The sequence below is a fragment of the Prionailurus viverrinus genome, chromosome B1 (assembly GCF_022837055.1).
Source record: "Prionailurus viverrinus isolate Anna chromosome B1, UM_Priviv_1.0, whole genome shotgun sequence".
Lineage (NCBI taxonomy): Eukaryota > Metazoa > Chordata > Mammalia > Carnivora > Felidae > Prionailurus > Prionailurus viverrinus.
Genome location: NC_062564.1, coordinates 21,462,784 through 21,484,260, shown reverse-complemented (window position 1 = coordinate 21,484,260; position 21,477 = coordinate 21,462,784). Strand labels below are relative to the sequence as shown.

The window sequence follows — 21,477 nt, the reverse complement described above, 5'->3', positions numbered from 1 at the left end:
CTCCTGATTTGTTCATTTTGGCCACTCTGACTGGCGTGAGGTGATACCTGAGTGTGGTTTTGATTTGTATTTCCCTGATAAGGAGCGACGCTGAACATCTCTTCATGTGCCTGTTGGCCATCCGGATGTCTTCTTTAGAGAAGTGTCTATTCATGTTTTCTGCCCATTTCTTCACTGGGTTATTTGTTTTTTGGGTGTGGAGTTTGGTGAACTCTTTACAGATTTTGGATACTAGCCCTTTGTCCGATATGTCAATTGCGAATATCTTTTCCCATTCCGTTGGTTGCCTTTTAGTTTTGTTGGTTGTTTCCTTTGCTGTGCAGAAGCTTTTTATCTTCATAAGGTCCCAGTAACTCACTTTTGCTTTTAATTCCCTTGCCTTTGGGGATGTGTCGAGTAAGAGATTGCTACGGCTGAGGTCAGAGAGGTCTTTTCCTGCTTTCTCCTCTAGGGTTTTGATGGTTTCCTGTCTCACATTTAGGTCCTTTATCCATTTTGAGTTTATTTTTGTGAATGGTGTGAGAAAGTGGTCTAGTTTCAACCTTCTGCATGTTGCTGTCCAGTTCTCCCAGCAACATTTGTGAAAGAGGCTGTCTTTTTTCCATTGGATGTTCTTTCCTGCTTTGTCAAAGATGAGTTGGCCATACGTTTGTGGGTCTAGTTCTGGGGTTTCTATTCTATTCCATTGGTCTATGTGTCTGTTTTTGTGCCATCTTCACTTTTTTTTTTAAATAAACTTATAGTTTTAAGACAAAAACTGACAATGTGGTAGGAAGTTTACATTTAAACAAAGTTTTCAAGGAAGACTAACACATGCCTAGGTAGATTTTATAATGGATTTTTAGATGCAGGTCTAGACTGTGTCAAGAACTAATGGATCTCATGATTGAAGACAGCTTTTCAGGTATCAGATAATTCTTAGGATTAGAAAAAGTCTTGTTTTGTGTTCTAAAGTGAACCACTGTGCCAGTGTGAATGTTTAATGTCCTGAGACCAGGGCTTTTGAAATCATTCAACTTTTAAAGTGCTTCTGTGAACTTGTGCTGTCAGTGCTGCGACCAGTGGCTTTAGGGTTCAAAATTCAAGTAACAGAGGCTCCAAGACTGTTCCCTTCTGAGAGCATGGGCCTTTCTTTCCCTACTTTCCCACTTTCTATACCACTTCTTTCCCTCCCCAAGTGCCTTGGCCAGTGGCTCGGATGAGCAAGCTGCTATTTATAACTTTATAATTGAAAAAGAAGCGTGTTGTCAACATCAAGAGTTAACACTGCTAAGACAGAACAGTGGGCCTGTATGTGCTCCGATAGAAGACTTTCCCTCCTCAACCAGTTTCCATCCCACAAGTGGCAGCTGGTGATTTATTAACTCACTTAGTTCTTTCCTGGGAATAGCCTTAAGCTCAGGCAAGGAACACCTTGGGTGATAAGTTTCAGGCATTTTAAATAGTTTCTTATAGTCCTCATTTAGGTCACTGGTGACATTTTTCTTTTAAGATAAAATATTCTGGACGTAGAACAAAATCATCATTAAGTTGTTCTTTCCGTTGTGACACCATTTTCCCAGTCAGGCCCCAAATTTTAATAAAAATGATCCTACCTATCTCCCTTCGTACTCCATCCCTTGTACCCACAAATTACATACCAGTGATTACCAAAAACTACACTACACACACGCTACACTGTAAAAATGCAGCATTAGCACTTTGGGGAAGCAGGCTGTGGGGTGTGGAGATGGTCTTTGAAGATCTACAGTATCTTTTGCTGTCCCACACACCCATTCTGCAGGTTTTGTCCTTCCTGGAAGGCCTTCTGCTTTTCTCAGGAAAACCCAGAATGAGCTGCCTTGCACCACTTCTCCCCCTTCCCCTCCAGTGGGATGGGTGTGCAAACTACATGGCGTGGACGGGCTTTACTTGGGCTGCTGTAGAGCACAGCACACTGTGCTGACTCTTCAAAGGACATCCTCTCAAGCCACTCCTGTGGTGTCAAGGCAAGTAGAACTCCCTCCTCCCCACTTGAAGCCTGCAGTCAGGTATGACAGGGGCCGGTACTCGGGAGAGTGCATTCTTGTCATCTCTTTGCCACCATCCTCTGAAAGGCAGGAATGCCACATCAGCCTTTCCTCAGAGAAGGGTATGACCCCCTCCCCCCCTGCTGTGGGCACTTGACATTGGCTTCCTTGGTGGCGACCAGGTCGTCCTCGTCAGATTTTTTCCATTTCATCAGGAACATGAGTTCTCCACTGGAGTCTGTGGCTCCAGTAATCTGCTCCATCCAGCTCCAAACCACTGGCAAAGTCCCATGGCTTTTCTGACTCTTCTTTCTTCTTCTTTGGTTTGTTCTCTCCCTTATTTTCAGAGACAGAGTCAATTTTGTGCTTGCCTTCCTCTCATTTATCTGTCCCATGGACTGTTTTCTGTGACTGTAGAAACTGGGCATTGAGGTCAGGGCAGTCCAGGTTGTCTTCTGACTCCCATGTGTTGTCCTCCTCTCAGGACCCCTTGCACTTCAGGAGTATCCCCTTTGCCTTTTCCACTCCATGTTTGGGAACCTTTGACACCCACGAATTCTTCCCCCTCTTCTAGCACCTCCTCCACTTTCTTCTTAATTGGTTTCTTCCCCACAGTGCCCGCCAGCTTTCTGGTCTAAAGGGTGATGCTGCTCAGAGCTGTGCCCAAGAGCATGAGAGGAAACTTTGCCACACTGGTGGTGTGTCAGGCCAGTGGGGAAAGTGGCCTCCAGAAAAGAAACAAATCTCTCCACTTTTTAAAGCTTGTTTTTGTCTTAGCAATAGAAACAAAGGTCAATACAACATGATGGTTGAGATGTAGTCTTTGGAGTCAGAATACCTAGATTTGAATCTCAAGTCTTTCACTGCAGAACCTTGCCAAAGCTAATTAAGTTTACATGCCTATGCCTCACTTTCCTCATCTGTAAAGTAGGGATAGTAATAGTACCTACATTACAGAATTATTAAGAGAGCTTAAAATGGTCAGGCACATAGGAAGGTCTTGCTATGTGTTAACTTTTTCTTTTTTTTTTTTTTTTTTTTTTGATGTAATCAGATAGCGACTTTGTGTGTGGATAGCAGCACGGTTACTATGTCAGGTAACCTTCAGATCTACCCTTCATTGTCCTGCTTGTAATGCTGGTGTTGGAACTTCCAGCATTTCTTTTTTGCCAGTAGAGCTTGCAGCAGGGAACTGTAGGAGAAGTGGTTTCTTTCTTGGACACTGGCGTACCTCTCTCCTTGTTCTTGGGGCAGCACCGTGAAACACCCAGTGACACTCATCTTCAAGCTGTTCTGTGCCAGGGGCCAGTCAGAAGATGGAAACCACATGGTAATTTGAATGCATAATGTTCAATATGAAGAATTATTAACTATTTATGATAGGAAAGCTACTGAGAAGGAATCAAAATTCAAAAGAATATTCTAGGGCCAAGAGAGAGAACCTAAGGAAAAAACAAACTTGGAAGGGCAGCTGCCTCCCCAGGTTGGGATTTAGGCCTTGTGAGAAAAAGTGTGTTCACAGCAAGAGCTTTTCCGCAGTGGCTGGGCTGAGGCTGGCAGACAGGGAGATACCAGGTAGAACTGGCAACCTGGAAGTCACCTGCTGGTGTGCCCTTGGGCCAGTGTTTGCAGACAGGGAACCATGTGGTGGAATGTGCTTGCAGGAGATCTCCCACTGGGATGCAAGTAGGCCAAGGCTGGTTGGTGGGCAGGGAACTTGAAATTGTGACTGGTAAGCGGGGAACCCCTCCACAGGGATCTAGGTAGGCCAAAGACTCTAGGACTGATCTTACTTAATGTTCGCTTGTTTGTTTGTTTGTTTGTTTGTTTGTTTATAAAGGATCCGACAGAGAGGGTTCCTCCCAACTTAGATCTGCCAGTATTCGAGTCCTCCAGAATAAAATGCCAGCTTGAGGGAAATGACCTGCCAGAACATTTTTAAGACCTGTATAAGTGAGTAGAGAAAAAGGGCTGATGAGTCACTCTGTGGTTGGTGTTCTGGACTGAATGTTTGTGTCCCCCCAAAATTTATATGTTAAAACTCTAGCCCCTCGTGTGGCTGTATTTGGAAATAGCATCTCTAAGAAAGTCATAAGGTTAAATGACATCATAAGGGTAGGCTCCTGGTCTGATAGGATAAGTGTCCTTATAAGAAGAGACACAAAGAGAGGGAGCTCACTCACACTTTCTGAGTGTGTCCACACACCGAGGACAGACCGTGTGAGGATTCCGGAAGAAGGTGACCATCTGCCATCCAGAAAGACTTCTCACCAGAAACTTTCTGTGCTGGCACCTCCATCTTGGACTTCTAGCTTCCAAAACTACGAGAAAATGAATTTCTGTTTAAGCCGTCCAGTCTGTGGTATTTTGTTATGGCAGCCTGAGCTAACTAATACAACTGGGTAAGTTCAAGGTGATTCATTTAGGGTAAAATAGTGCAGACTATTAATGGTGTGTTATGTTCATTTCTTTGATTGCAACCTAGAAAAACTATCTTAGAGTCATGTAGCCAGGCCTAGAAGACAGTGGCTTAGTGCACAGCTAGAGATTTTATCATTAAGGGTCAGCCATCGCTCTTAGGAAATAAATGAAATACCTACCACATACCGTATAATCTAGATGTTTGGAACTGAGCCAGAAAAACTGAGAGAAAGGTGCTAGAGTATGAGGCAGATGGGAGCCTCAAGGAAATGCCAGGCCATCGGAATAGTTTTATCGTCTTGAACATATTTAGAAACTTCCAACTTACAGTGCCACAGAGGCACTTGACACGGCAAACTTTACTCATGGGACTGAGCTGCCCTAAGACTATTTCTGGACCCTGCTGATTAACAGAGGATTCTCGATGAACTGTTTCTGTTCGCCAGGGGAGAAGGAATTGTTCTCATGTAGTTTTCATTTGTCTTTGTAATTTGTGGAGCTAGAGTTTATTTGTCCATTTGTCAGTTGAAAATGCTAAGGTTCAGAGAGCTTATTTTTCCAAGGTTACCTAACAGGGAAGTGGTGAACATAGGCCTGAAGGAGTACAAAACAATGCACTTTTATTCCAGTGTGCCAAGCTGTCTAGAGTAGAAACAAGAACACTGGATTTGGTCCTAGACTCAGTTGCTATCTCTATGCTTGAGGAAGGTTTCTCTAAACAAAGCTAGTAACTCTTGTCTAAAATTGGGCTAATAATATATGTGCTGTTTGCTTTTTAAAAAACAATACTCCATTCCACAACTTTTTCTAAAGTCTGTGTGTATGTGTATTTCTTTAAAGCGTGAATTTTGTTTCTCTTTCTTACCCATTCTTTCTTAACTTGGTTTATTTCACCCACTTATGTATCCTCTGAATCTTACTATAGTGCCACCTCTTTTTTCCCCCTTTTTTGAGAGAGAGAGGGAGGGAGGGAAGGAGGGAGAGCAGAAACAGGGGAGAAGGGCAGAGGGGAAGTGAGAGAATCTTTTTTTTTTTTTAATTTTTTTAAGTGTTTAATTTTGAGAGAGAGAGGGAGCATGAGCAGGGGAGGGGGAGAGAGAGAGACAGAAAGACAGACACAGAATCTGAAGAAGGATCCAGGCTCTGAGCTATCAGCACAGAGCCCAGTACAGGGCTTGAACTCACGAACCACAAGAACATGACCTGAGCTGAAGTGGGATGTTTAACCGACTGAGCCAGCCAGGTGCCCTGAGAGGGAGAGAATCTTAAGCAGGCTCCATGCTCATTGCGGACCCTAACGTGGGGCTGTGTCCCCACAACCCAGGAATCATGACCTGAGCCGAAATCAAAAGTTGGTCACTCAACTGACTGAGCCATCCTGGCACCCCAGTGTACTATCACCTCTTAATCTACCATAACCTTTTTTAATAGCTATACACTACTCCATTATTTAACTATTATCTCACTCATGGAAATTTTGATTGTTTCTATTTTTTCAATATCAGAAACATTGCTACAGTGAATATCAGGTTTCTATGTAGACACACATGTTAAATTGCTAGGTCCATCGCTACTAAATTTTAATAGCAACTATTGAATTGTTCTTCAAAATGGTTGCATCCAAATATAACTTCATCCCGATCGTCATGAACTTCTAGTGTCCCCTTTACTTAATATTATCAAATTTGATTGTTTCCAATTCGAGTGTGAAAAAATGATTTGTCATGATTGTTACAAATTACATTTCTAAAAAAAAAGTTCCATTTCTGTGATTACTGGTGATGTAGAGAATTTTTTTGTTTATAGTTCCTGGGAATCGCCTTCTAATATCTTCACCAATTTTTGTTTTTTATTGACATGGCAAAATTTAAATCCTGTTCCTACTTTATAGGTCATAAATGTTTTCTCTCATCTCAGGCCTTTAAAATATATTTACAGACCTATAAACTTAAACACATATATCATTTTCTTTGTAACACATATGAGAGCATACTGTCCCTATTGTTCTTGCCTTTTAGACCGATATTATATTAAGACATTATTATATCGATAAATCATAGATCTCTGATTCTTACCTTATGTTTAGGTGCTATTCCAAACTATGGATATAATGTAATTTATGTTTAATATTGTTTATTTCATTTTCATTGCTTTTTGAAAATCAGATTTGATAGGGGTTTATTTTATTGGTCTTTTCAAATAATACTTTTTAAAATTAAATTTATTTACTGTTTTATTGTTTTACTTCTGCTTTTATCTTTAGTAATTATACCCTTCTATTTTCTTCAAATTTATCTTAATTTATTTTTTGGCTTATTGTATTGAATACATAGTTTATTTAATTTAAATTCTTATTTTAAATTCTGACTTTAAATACATTTAAGGTTATTAATTTTCCCCTGTCAGTAATGGCTTTGACCAAATTACACAGATTGTTAATTGTAAATCCCTAAGTGTCATTTATTTTCAAAAAACTTGTAATCTCAGTTTTAATTTCTTTTTTAACCCAAGAATTGCCCAGTTGTGTAATAGTATATCTTAAATTTCCCAAAGTGGTCTTTTTTATGTTGGTTTTTTTGCTAATAACTTTTAGCATTTTTCCATATGAGGGAAGGAATAAAACTTGAATGATTTTTTTAAAATGACATGTATCCAACTTTCAAAAATAAAATACATAGATAATATAATGCATAGCTATAGATGCACTGACAGCTTAAAAAATAAACTGTTAGCATATATACCTCTGTCATAATTCACTCTTCCCCAAAGAGATAACCACTGTTCTAAACTTGATTTTTATCATTCTTGTGCAAGTTTTCATAATATTATTATAAGTGAATGTACCCTTGAATAATATATACTGATTTTATAGTATCTTTTTCTAGTTTTTATTTTTACTTAATATTATCTTTAAAAACCTTATCTGTATTGATACAGGTACTCCTGGTAAATTTATTTTTCCTATTCTCTAATAGTCTATGAATATTTCATTGAGCCTATATAACTTCCACATTTTTATCTTATTGATATTTTTATGAAGAATAATATATGATCAGTTTATATATTTTGTTTATTAAAAACAAATAAACATCTTATTTGTCTTGTTACACAAATTTTTTTCTTACATGATTTTGTCATTTGACCTATCCATTTCTAGTAGAGATTTGTTGACATCTCAGCCATGATTGTGAATTGGTCAAATTGCATTTTTCTAACCGGTTTTCCATTATAGAATTTTAAACTATTTTGCCTTATGTGTGTAATAGCTTCTTGGTGAATTTTTCTTTGCCCCATTTAATGCTTTTGGCCCTTAATTTTGTGCATTTTCAAAAATTCTTGGCAATGTTTAATTCTGGCTCTTGTAAGGAACATTTATATGACTTCTTAAAAATACAATGTGAGAGTTGCTCTTTTTTTTTTTTTTTTTTACTGTTTATTTATTTTTGAGAGAGACAGAGACAGAGTGTGAGCAGGGGTGGGACGGAGAGAGAGGGAGACACAGAATCTGAAGCAGGCTCCAGGCTCTGAGCTGTCAACGCAGAACCCGACGTGGGCCTCGAACTCATAAACCATGAGATGGTGACCTGAGCTGATGTTGGATGCTTAACTGACTAAGCCACCCAGGTGCCCCAAGAGTTGCTCTTTTTTCATGAGAGTTTAACTCCCCTATATTCATTGACATATTTGCATCTGTTTTTGCTGTATTACATGAGCATGTATAATTTTTTTCTCTTATGCCCTGACATTATATTAGTCCTTTTTTTTTTATTCTTTTCTCTCATTTAGTGACTTGAAAATTATACATCCTAATTCTAGTCTTCAAGTGGTTACACATGATTTTTGTTTTGTTTATTCATTTTTGAGAGAGAGAGAGAGAGAGAGAGAGAGAGAGAGAGGTAACAGGAAAGGGGCAGAGAGAGAGGGAGAGAAAGAGAATACCAAACAGGCTTCACATTTTCAGCACAGAGCCTGATATGGGGCTCGAACTCACAAACTGTGAGATCATGACAGGAGTCGAAATCAAGAATCAGATGCTTAACTGACTAAGCCATCCAGGTGCCCCGGTTACAGATACATTTAACAGAAATTTTTAATTTATATATCTGAAATTTGAGGATAAATCCATATCAAAAAATTTCCCATTCCACAAAAGACAAATTATTGAACATATTTTACTGTATTGCCTTCCCAACAGCACAGTTTTGAAGTCAATTACATTGTTAATACCAGCTGATTATTGAGTTTTTAATATTATGTTTTAATTTTTAAAGGAATCATTATTTAACAATTATAATAAGTTTTATAACCACATTCATCCATTCATTTATTTAGCAAATATTGGAGAACCTGCTACAGGCCAGAGACTCTTGTAGGCTTTGGAGAGGCAGAAGTTTACCACTGTAAACCAATACCTGCCTTTGTGGAATTTATATTAATTCAGAAGGGTACATGTAAAAATCTTGGATTTTTTAGTGTATTTATAATATGTAAAAACTAGATGAGATCATCAAGGGGGTAATCACAGATTTTAAAAAGAGATGAGGTCCAAGGACTTTGCAGAGAAGCTCCAAGAAGGAACTGCCAGAGGAGTAAAAGGAAAATCAGGAGAGTGGTATCTTGGAAACTGAGACAATTATTTCAAGGAAAAAAGAGATATCAACTGTGTCAGATGCTGTAAGATGAGAACTGAGAATTGGCCTTTGGATTTAGCAACAAAGAGGTCATTGATGCCCTTGGTAAACAGTTTTAGTGGAGTGGTAGAGGGGAGAACCTGCTGAAGTAGAGGAAGTCAGAGACAGGAAATGAATGCAGGAGAGAAGGTGGGGAAGAAGGGAAGGGTAGCTAAATGGAGAAGTGGGACAGGAAGCCTGCCAAGACGGAGGAATACCAACATGTGTATGCTGGAGGGAAGTACCCAGTAGTAGAAAAATAGTGAGTTAGGTAGGCAGGGCAAGGGAGGTATTGCTGGAGCAAAGGCCTGGAATAGACCAAAAGAGACGCGATGTACACAGTAAACCATGATGCATATGGCCTCGTTAGAGACATGCCTTACTTACATCATCCTCCTATCAATCGTCCTCAAAATACTGAGACAATATTTGTGAAAGTGCTTTGTAAACTTGTAAAGAACCTTAAAATGTATGCTACTATAACTACACGTAGAGACTTTAGAGTAAGTGGTCAGTTGCTTTTTTTTTTTTTTTTAATTTTATAACTTTGTGTGATCTCGGCCCAGGAAATACTATTGGCTGGTCTTCAGCTGTGTGTACTTCCACATGGACACACGTACCTAGCATCAAAACATTTCACCTAGAGTACTTTGGGATTTTCCCACACTGGGAATTTGATACTTAACCTTTCGACCACCCAACAAGCAAAGAAAATATTACCCCTTTTATCTTCTTAGAAGCTTTTAAATGAGCCTCAAGCCATTTGAGAAAGCCAAGTGTAGTACTTCCATGAACATCTTTTTAGCCAGAATAAAAATAGATGTGAATAAAATTTCATGATTCTTATCCTAAAAAATATAAAATAAAAATCTAAATTTAAAAGAGCTTTGCTGTTTGGTGTTTTATGAAAATGTTAGTACAGTTGCCAGTATCAGGTACGACCTAATAGCAAATATTCAGCCTTCTACATGAAATCAAATAAATGCTTAATCATTCTTTATTTTTAAAAATTAGTATTGATTTGATTTAACATCAAACAGTTTTTTTAAAGAAACTAATAAGGATGAGTAATCAAAATAATTTTGGTTAATACAAATGGTTTTTATTTTTCCTTCCATTTTTAATTCTCATGGCTCTGTTTCTCACTGCTAAAAGGTAATACATTATACAGTGTTTAGATAATTGATATAATTGTTTCAAGTTACCTCTTTAGGGTATTATCAGCTTGTAGGCATCAGTTTCTCTAATTGTCAAGTAGTGAATCCTTTATCTGGCATTTAATCTTGCCTCCCTGGGAAAATCAGACGTTACCACAGGGTAAATTTTCAAATTGCTGACCTGAAGTAACATGAGACTGTGCCTTGGCAGTGAACCTTCCCTTTCTGTTATTCATTGGAAGGATAATGATGTACTCTGTTGCCTGCAGGCCCTTGTTTGACTACCTTAAGAAGTAACATCTAAGTACTAGTTGCAGAGGTCTGAGTTTGGAAATTCCAAAGAAGATAATTGCATTGACACAATATTTTTATTTCTTTTGGAAAGATGAGGTAATTAAAAAATGTAACTTTTATCATTTCTACCACTTCTTAAACCACTCATCTTGCCCATGTCAACATGACTCAGACATTCCACAAAGTTACCTAAAAGTGATCATTATTTGTTTTTATGAATACATTATGTATTTCATTTTATAGGTGTGTTTGAAATTTTTATTTCCATGTAGACTCTCCCATTTTTATAAGTAGGAAAACTGAGATTAAAATGTAGCTCACAATTCTTCAGTAAGACCAAAAAGACAAAGCTTTCTAGAGCTAGAAAAATAATTCCCTGAATGTTTTTAGCAAACTTGAAAAGAATATTTAGCAATTCCCATAAATAATTTCCTAGGAGGTATAAAATATAATTTCCTAGGAGGAATAAAATGAAAAGGCAAATTTAAATTCTTTTACCTTCAGGTATCTCTGATTTCATTTTTCTGCTCTGTGGCTTTGCTCTTACAAATAAGGTAGCTTGTGTGGCCAACCCTCAGGTCCGTGCTTGGGTAGTTTTCAGGAGCAGTTTTACAAGATCTTTTTGACACGAAAAATTCAATTATCTTCACAAAATTTGCCATATCTAAAACTTGTGCAGTGATGCTTTCCCTTAAACTTAAAATGTCTATATTTTCCTTGGCCTGCATGAAGCCAAGAAATCGTAATTGTATTAGGTTTAATACAGTTAATATTTGTCAAAGTCACATATGCTGTAGTTTCATTATTTTGAAGTTTGATGATACTTTATTTTCAGAGTGAATTTTACTATATTAATGAAAGAAAGTTGTTAGAATTTAAAACGTGTATATGTGGGGGGGGGGGTTTCAGGCATTTTTTTTTTCTGTTGCTTAGACTTTCGATTTAGAGTTTTTTATTTTGATATTTTGAGTATATTTTATTTTTAAGTTTTTTATTTTGATATTTTGAGTATAGCGATCTGTTACCAAATTTAGTTTAGGAATAATTCAGTTTTAGAATTGCAGAGCAAAAATTTGAAGACCATTATATTTTTCCCTGTAGATCATTCAGTTCAGATTTTGTAAAGTAAACTGTAGGACAGTAATTACTTTTTGGCCTCCCATAGATGATGTGGGGAGATCTGTGGAGGGGGAGCACAAAGCATCTGTTTACACTCAGCAGCTCCCACCGTTGAGAATGGAGGATCAGACCCAGTGTTTTCTTAACCTCACTGCAGTGTTTTGTGAAAAGGTCAGAGATACATAAAAATTTTGCTGAATTTGGAAATACAGAGCTAGGGAGAGTGCACATGCAAACATTAAACTTCAAGCCAGTAGTGGCTGTGTCTAAGACTCTGGGAAGAGATACAGAATGCAGGAGATGAAATGTGTGGAACCGTCAACCTAAGTCAATCACAGCAGTTTAGTGTCCTGCAAAATTGATAAAGGTGATTTGGAAGTGTTCCCTCCCCTGAGGCTTCCAGTCCTACAGAAGTAGCTTGTTCTAGAAGTGAATCTCTCCAAGTCTTTGTTAAACGTACATATAATTCTAATATTTTTCTCCCTTGTCCTTTATATCCCATGAGTTGTTGTTGTTGTTACCCCAAGTTGGTATGACAGACTGCAAGCTGTTGACCATAATCTCTTTTCTTCCCCCAAAATAGTTACGGTTGTAGATGCCCAGTTCTTTTGTTTTGTTTTGTTTCTTCTTCATTTTCCTTCATCTCTTAACACTTAAGTGTGGCCATGTGACTAAGTTCTCTTCAACTGAATGTGAGCACAAGTGATTTATACCACTTCTAGGCTTGGCCAAGAAAAGTTTCTCACATGAACTTCTTGCATACCACCCCCCACCCACTCCCGCACCTCAGGTGATAATGACGTCATCTTTAGTCTCTGAATCAGAGTTCCCTGATCCCATCCCCAACCCTGGTCCTGAGCTCTTATGAGAGTAATGAACACACTTCTGTTGTGTTTGAGCCATTACATTTGAGGAATGTAGCCTATCCTATCTTACACAGAAGAGAAAGGATTGCTTGGTGAAGGCTTTGATCACTGAGAAGGGAGGAAATGATTATTTTTTGATGAAAGTGAATTAATTTTGTCAGCTGGACTGGTCTCCTATATTCTTCTCATATGAAAGCTCACCTAACTAGACACCTATTAGGTTTACCCTGACCACAGACACTAAGACAAAGGAGCTTAATGGCTAATTGGCCACTTTTGACTTTATTAATGGAAGTGATCTCTATGATTTAATTCTAGTCTTATGGATTCCTATATTATACCCCAGTGGCCTTATGCCAATTTTCTGGGGACTAAATTTCTTCTTTATGAATCCAGGTTTCTCTTAACTTGGTCTACCCATCTCTTCTTTAAATAATGGCCTTAGGCCAATTTGCCTGCTGCTTGAGTCTGCCTGTGTCACCTGTATTCCTGGCTGATACCACAGTCTGGGTCTTGTACTTGATTCAGGATTATGCCAAATAAATCATATGCTCTATTTCCCTTACCTTTTCTGTTCTGGCTTCTCTTCCCTCCACTGCTGTACCCTCCTTTTTAGTCCTTCATGTAGCAAAAAGGGTAACCTACCAAATTTGAGCATCTTCTAAATCATATTTGTATTTGTGTTTTTCTCCAACAATTGCCACATACTTCTATGTTATAACTACCAGTATTCATTCAAACTGGAAAAGCTATATTCTCATCTCTCTGGCCTTCCCTAATCCATACACTGTTAAAAATTTCACCAGATGTACTGTCCATTTGTTTTTATTCCTATAATTAAAGTTAGAATAATTTGTGAGTTTCATTAACCCTTTTTGGAAAGATATTATAGAAGCAAAAATTATTCTTTATTGTAGAAAAAATTTGGTAATATGTACTGAAAAACACTAAGTGAAGTAATAGGCAGCTGGTAACATTGCAATTAGAGTTGACCCTTAAATAACACAGAGGTTAGGGGCACCACTGCCACCCCCAGCTGAAAGTCCCTATGTAACTTTTGACTCCTCAAAAACTTAACTACTAATAACCTACTGTTGATTGGAAGACCTTGCCAATAACATAAGCAGGGGATTAACGCACATTTTGTGTATTATATGTATTACATACTGTATTCTTGCAATAAAGTGAGCTAGAGAAAATGTTAAAATCATAAAGAAGAGAATGTACACTTACAGAGCTGTACTGTATGTATTTTTAAAAATTGTGTAAGTGGATGTGTGCGGTTCAAACCTGTATTGTTCAAGAGTCAAGTGTACTTTAAAATTTTAAGTATGTTGAACCATTTTAAAATCCAAATATGCAGTTTTTTATATGTTGTAGTCACTTGGGAGGGGTGCCTGAAAATTGAGTGTTCTACATTTTAAGACTTAAGCCACAAATTATTTTTGCCTGCATCCCTACTTAAGAAGATATTCATTTAACCAGAATTTTTACTCTATTAAAATAATAAAATGAAAAATCTCATATGTCTTCTTATTACAACAGCTAAACTTAAGCATTTACCAGCATTAGTTTTAAAGATATGTTTGAACAACTTTTAAAAAACAGACACCCATACAGGCACCTAGGTGGCTCATTCGGTTTAGCATCCGGCTTGGCTCAGGTCATGATCTCATGGATCCTGAGTTTGAGCCACACGTCCAGCTGTATGCTAATAGCTTGGAGCCTGCACCCTTTTTCGGATTCCATGTCTCCCTCTCTCTCTGCCCCTCCCCTGCTTGTGCTCTGTCTCTCTCTCTCTCAAAAAAAAAAAAAAAAAAAAAAAAACATAAAAAACAAACAAACCAGGTACCCATAAATTATGCCATACCTTTCTCACTAAAACTTTAGAGTATCTTTTTTTTTTAATGTTTATTTTTTAGACAGAGAGAGACAGCATGAGCAGGGGAGGGGCAGAGAGAGAGAAACAGAATCCAAAGCAAGCTCCAGGCTCTGAGCTGTCAGCACAGAGCCCGACGTGGGGCTCAAACCCACAAACCGCGAGATCATGACCTGAGCCGAGATGGAACGTTCATCTGATTGAGCCACCCAGGCGCCCCTAGAGTATCTTTTATCATCTCTGTCTGGATTCCTAGTTTGGAATCAGAAGCTTCTCTTTTGATTGTGTCCTTGTTTACCGCCTGAGCCAGACTCCGTCAGTATTCCTTTGCTAAGGAATCGCGTTTTCATCCACAAGCGTATATTTGTTTATTTCCACAATCATCATTTACCAAGCCTCTTAGATGTGCCAGGCGTTATGTTACACACTGGTTAAGTCCTTATAAACATAAGAGCTACTCTTCCTCTCAAGGAATTCATGGTTAAATGGCAGAGACAGATATGTAAACAGATCATTGCAACTCAGTAGGAATGGGGGAAAGAAGTGCAGGTACCAGACCAGGGATGTATAAAGAAAATAACTAGGATTTCTTGAAAGTATAGTATTGACTCTCAGGGAACTCTCAACACTCTCACTGTTGTCAGAATTTCAGACATGTTATTACAAGGGATGTGATTAATTAGGACTGATTTGGTGCAGTATGTTAGGAGAGAGGGCATGGCAGCAGAAGTTTTCTGGCAGGTATCCTTTCTGAGAGTCTGAGCTGAAGAATCACGTAGACCATTTGATATGGAGCAAAGATTCATCTTCTTGGTAATAGCTGCAAAAGTATCAGGACTCACTTCCAGAGAAATTTTTTTTTTTTTTAATTTTTTTTTTTCAACGTTTATTTATTTTTGGGACAGAGAGAGACAGAGCATGAACGGGGGAGGGGCAGAGAGAGAGGGAGACACAGTATCGGAAACAGGCTCCAGGCTCTGAGCCATCAGCCCAGAGCCTGACGCGGGGCTCGAACTCACGGACCGCGAGATCATGACCTGGCTGAAGTTGGACGCTTAACCGACTGCGCCACCCAGGCGCCCCACTTCCAGAGAAATTGAAAAGCTGAACAGGAAGCTGCAGCTAATTGAAAATACTACAGGAGCTGACTAGAGCTCAGAGACTATTATAGTTCCCAGGTACAGAGTGAAATTAGACTCATTCTTGTTTCTATGAACAGGTTAGGACCAGATGTTGGTTACTTATTAGCTTAGTTGGTTCCATGAGGTAGTGGCAGTAGACAGCCATGTTGCTGACTAGCAGATCTCTATAGAAGACACGAAAATGAAGCATCAAGGAGACCTGATAAAGTAGCAGTTTAACACCAAGTACGGAGGTGGGGATAAGCATGCATTGTAATCCCAGGGGAACTACTGAAGTATTCAGGAAAAGGTCTCAGGCACAGGTTGGCAGGAACGCAAGTACTGAAAGTGGGAAATAAGGGATGCGTTCTGATAATAGGAAGGAAATCGGAAGCTCAGTTCTTGGTTCCAGAACAGAAGAGACACCACCATCCAAATCTTCAAGGTACAAATAATATTAATTATATTTAATCTCCAAGAATTTTTTATTAGAACAAATTTTTGAAATCGATAATTAATGAGCTGTATACTTCACAGGTTGATGTGCTCCTTACTGCCTAACAAAAATTATGTTTCAGTCTCCCTGGATTTAAGAGCTTCTTCATTGGGTCTGCTGATAACAGCAGCTATCTTTCACCTGATGTATTCCACCTTATAATAAGCCATTTAAAAGAGGCATCTCCAGGAAAGATGGAACATGGAAACTTTGTGTTAAACTTTATATTGTGTCTACTTTGAAGAAATTATTTCCTAGAAGCATACCAGTCTTCAGCTCTGTGTACGCTTCTGCTACCCTCCAGCTTCTTGGAGAGGACATTTCCCTTATAGCCATTATAAACTTGAGGGTTTTCTCTACAGTACTCCTTAGCAATGTAAAGGCTATCACTTCCTCAATTTCCCAAATGTGTGTTTTTTAGTTTGACCATCAACCTATGGAAATGAAGAATTTTTCTTAAATGACCATGACTTCTATAACTCCTGTCAGTGTTTTCCCTGCAGTTCACAGATGGTCTAGTTATACTTTACCACTTTTGAAAGCTTATTTTTTAAGTACATAATATTGGATTGATAATAAAGATTTTCATTTTGGTAATGTTTTTACACCTAATGTTATATAATTCAGGTTTTTTGGTTTTCAGGTTAGTTTTTCCAATCGCCTTAGGTACATTATACTTATGAATGAGTTTTTCTGTACTGGGAATTTGTGATGCAAAAGTATTATTTACTGAAACAGTACATGTTAATGAAAAATGTTTAGGTTAATTTTAAGCTTTAGGAATTAACTTTAAAAAGATATATTGGATTGAGATAAGCAAAAAAAGGTATTAAAGTAGATCAGCCAGTGAATACACATGTACTTAGCCTGTTCCTTGTAATATCAGGATTATCCATAGATTCCCACCAATTGCTACAGGGAAATGGCTGTATTTGTTTTTTTTAATGCTCAGAACATTAACATGATACAAGATCATCATCATTTGTAAGCTAATAAGGCTTCCAAGAGGATTAGTAAACTGGTTTGAATATCATTTTTCCCTTTATTTATTGGTTCTTATTTTTGAATGTTTATAATAGTGATGTTAGAACTTAAAAAGGTTTAGATTTTCTAAACTTTAGAAAATTCAAAAGCAAAGCTGTATCTTTTAAAGGTCTAAGAGTTCTATCTCATATTTTGGGAATCTACTAATCTGAATCTGTCCCTTTCCTCTGAGATTCTAGTAATTCATGGACCGCTGCTCCTTATCAACCTCCTAAACACTATAAAATTTAGTGTGGTTAGAACTGTACCACATTAAAAAAAAAAGAAAAAATTTACTAAATTCTTCGTCTGTGCCGTTAGGTCATTCATTAAGAAGCTAGTCTGTTCATAAACTCTGGAGAAAGAAGCACATGGACAGTTGGAAGGTTTGAAAGTGATTAGGCATATAAGTATGTAAAACATGATCAAACTAAGATTATTCATATTTGGCTCTAAAACAGTTTTAGATTAAGTGATCTTCCAGCTGATTATTTTATAATGAACTCATTTGCATATAGGAGGCACACAAGAAGTATCTATTGAATGAATGAATTTACATTAGCTCATTAGTTGATTTTATTTTTTTTTTAATTTTTTTTTTCAACGTTTATTTATTTTTGGGACAGAGAGAGACAGAGCATGAACGGGGGAGGGGCAGAGAGAGAGGGAGACACAGGATCGGAAACAGGCTCCAGGCTCTGAGCCATCAGCCCTGAGCCTGACGCGGGGCTCGAACTCACGGACCGCGAGATCGTGACCTGGCTGAAGTCGGACGCTTAACCGACTGCGCCACCCAGGTGCCCCTCATTAGTTGATTTTAAATACTCATCTTGGAAACAAAATTGTTAAAAGATTATATAAATAATAGAGTTTTGTCCAATAACTTTTGAGTTTTTGTTTGAGGATTTCTGTTCATGCTTGTACTTGTCTAGCACATTTAAAATTTTTGTTTGGGGACTCATATTTATGCTTCTGTTTTGGTTTAAGAAAAAAGGTAAAGAAGCAAGAAGACCAGATGATCTCTGGTCATGATGACGATTCTAATCCAAATACATTTATTTCCAGGGAGCATAGGAAAACAGGTAAGCACCCATTGCTGATTTCAGGTAGACGATAATGATCAACATCAACAGCAGACATTGCATTTAGTGGCAATTCATTAGAAGCATTCTCTTCAAAACATGGCACAAGATAAGAATGCTTACTATTACTGATAACTGTTCCACATCTTATTTAGAGATGTGGACCTCTCATAATTAAGGCAATGAAAATGACTATAAATATTAAAAAGGAAAAACTACCAACTGTCATTATTATGAAAGAATTTATGATTCTTTACTTAGAAAATCCAAGGAAAAAATTATTAAAATGAAGGAATTTAAAAAGGTAATTGGATACAGGGAAAATATACCAAAGTCAGTAGCTTTCCCATTCATTAGAAATAGCCAGTTGAGGGGCGCCTGGGTGGCGCAGCCGGCTAAGCGTCCGACTTCAGCCAGGTCACGATCTCGCGGTCCGTGAGTTTGAGCCCCGCGTCGGGCTCTGGGCTGATGGCTCAGAGCCTGGAGCCTGTTTCTGATTCTGTGTCTCCCTCTCTCTCTCTGCCCCTCCCCCGTTCGTGCTCTGTCTCTCTCTGTCCCAAAAATAAATAAACGTTGAAAAAAAAAATTTTTGAAAAAAAAAAAAAGAAATAGCCAGTTGAAAATGTAACAGGAATAAAATGTTCCATTCACAATTCACAATTACATAGAAACTATAAAATGTACCAAAAATCCACCAAAGGTATTTAAAACTTATATGAAGAAAACTGCGAAACTTTACTGAGAGACATAGTTGAAGACCTGAATAAATAGATCTCCGTCTTCCCAGATGGGAAAAATCAAGTCTCCTAAGTTATACCAAAATTGAATGTCATCCCCAATAAAATGCTGGAGGTATTATTTAAATAGAACTTGACACATTGATTTCAAAGTTCAGTTAGAGGAGAAAATTGAGTATCAATCACCATGAATATTTTTAAAATATTGATAATAAGATGAAATCTCACTTTACCTAATATCAAAGCATAACTACATGCTATTTAAACATGCTATTAAAACTACATGCTAATTAAAACAGTGTGGCATCTGAGTACGAAGAGACAAGTAAGTCAGTGGAAATGAATAGAGAATATAAAGCCAAGGAAAGGGGGTGCCTGGGTGGCTCAGTTGGTTAAGCGTCCAACTCTTGATCTCAGCTCAGGTCATGATCTCACAGTTTGTGGGTTCAAGTCCCACCTTGGGCTCTGGGCTAATAACATGAAACCTGCTTGGGTTTCGGTCTCCCTCTCTCTGCCCCTCCTCCACTTTCTCTCTCTCTTTCAAAATAAATAAATAATAACACGCTTTTTAAAAAGCCAATGAAAGCATTGATTTCCTGTTTTGTTCTTCATCTCATCGCATTCTTCAGCCAGATGAACCCATTCCTTACAGTTGATGGTAACCAAACTATTCTAGGATCATTCTAGTATACTGGGTTAACATGGGAAAATTGGTTTTTACTTTTTACCAGTTTATGTTACATTTGAGTAGTGCCAGTATATATTACTACACTATATCATTTATCACACTAAATTGAGAAGAGGCAATGGAGGAAGTAACAAGTCTACAGTAGTAGGAAGCCATTTTAAGCACCCAGGCTCCAGTTATCTCTTTTTTTTTATTTTATTACTATTTTTTTTTAATGTTTATTTATTTATTTTTTTTTTTTTTAATTTTTTTTTTTTTCAACTTTTATTTATTTTTGGGACCGAGAGAGACAGAGCATGAACGGGGGAGGGGCAGAGAGAGAGGGAGACACAGAATCGGAAACAGGCTCCAGGCTCTGAGCCATCAGCCCAGAGCCCGACGCGGGGCTCGAACTCACGGACCGCGAGATCGTGACCTGGCTGAAGTCGGACGCTTAACCGACTGCGCCACCCAGGCGCCCCAATGTTTATTTATTTTTGAGAGAGAGAGAGAGACAGACTGGAAGCAGAGGGAGGGGCAGAGAGAGAGGAAGACACAGAATCAGAAGTAGGCTCCGGGCACTGAGTTGTCAGCACAGAGCCCGAAGCGGGGTTCCAACCCACAAACTATGAGATCATGACCTGAGCCGCAGTGGGTCACTTAACCAACTGAGCCACCTAGGCGCCCCTCCAGTTATCTCTTGTACATAAATCATGTTCTTCCCTTTTAGGGTATATTTTTTTTTGTTTGGGACACAAACCATTCCAAACGCCTTCCCAGTTCTTCTTTTAAGGTGGTGGTAAATAAACCTGAAGTCACCACCTTATGCCATTATCAAAACGATGGGTACTATTATTGCTAAGGCAACAGTGGGTAGAATTCATACAGTGGAGTTTTTGTTGTTTCAAAAATTTATTTAAATTCTGGTTAGTTAACATATAGTGTGATATTAGTTTCAGGAGTAGAATTTAGTGACTCATAACTTGCATATAACACCCAGTGCTCATCACAACAAGTGTCCTCCTTAATGCCCATCACCCCTTAAACCCATCCTCCCGCCCATCTCCCCTACACCTCAATTTATTCTCTATAGTTAGAGTGTTAGAGGGCACTTGGGTGGCTCAGTGGGTTGAGTGCCCAACTCTTGATTTCAGCTCAGGTCGTGATCCCAGGGTTGTGGGATCGAGCCCTGTGTTGGGCTCTGCCCTAGGCATGGAGCCTGCTTAAGATTCTCCCCCTCCCTCTCTCTCTGCCCCTTCCCCTCTCATTTGTGCATTCTCACTCTCTCGCTCACTGTCTCAAAACAAAAAAAGAAAAAAAGATAAAGTCTGTCTTATGGTCTGCCTCTCTTTTTCCCCCTGTTCATCTGTTTTATTTCCATATATGAGTGAAATCATGACATTTGTTTTTCTTTGGCTGACTTATTTTGCTTAGCATAATACACTCCAGCTCCATCCATGTCATTGCAAATGGCAAGATTTTATTCTTCTTGATGGCTGAGTAAGATTCCAGTGTGTGTGTGTGTGTGTGTGTGTGTGTGTGTGTGTACACACCACAACTTCTTTATCCATTCATTAGTCAATGGACATTTGAATTCTTTCCATAATTTGGCTATTGTTGATAATGCTGTTGTAAATATCAGGGGACAGGTATCCTTTTGAACCAGTATTTTTGTATCCTTCAGGCAAAAACCTAGTAGTGCAATTGCTGGATCATAAGGTAGTACCGGTTTTTTTTTTAATTTTTTGAAGAACTGCCATACTGTTTTCCAGAGTGGAAGCAACCAGTTTGCATTCTCACCAACATTGTAAGAGGGTTCCCCTTTCTCTGCATCCTCACCAACATCTGTTGTTTCCTGTGTTGTTAATTTAGTCATTTTGACAGGTGTGAGGTGGTATCTCATTGTGGTTTTGATTTGTATTTCTCTGATGATGAG

The 21,477-nt window shown here is 38.3% G+C and overlaps 1 protein-coding gene and 1 pseudogene across 4 annotated transcripts in view; one reads left to right on the top strand and one right to left on the bottom strand.

Annotated features, from left to right (window-relative positions):
• Positions 1–21,477, top strand: part of MICU3 (mitochondrial calcium uptake family member 3) — a 113,295-nt gene that overhangs the window by 27,006 nt on the left and 64,812 nt on the right. The gene's annotated exons all lie outside the window — the stretch shown is intronic.
• LOC125163730 (chromobox protein homolog 1-like) lies at positions 1,965–4,308 on the bottom strand (annotated as a pseudogene).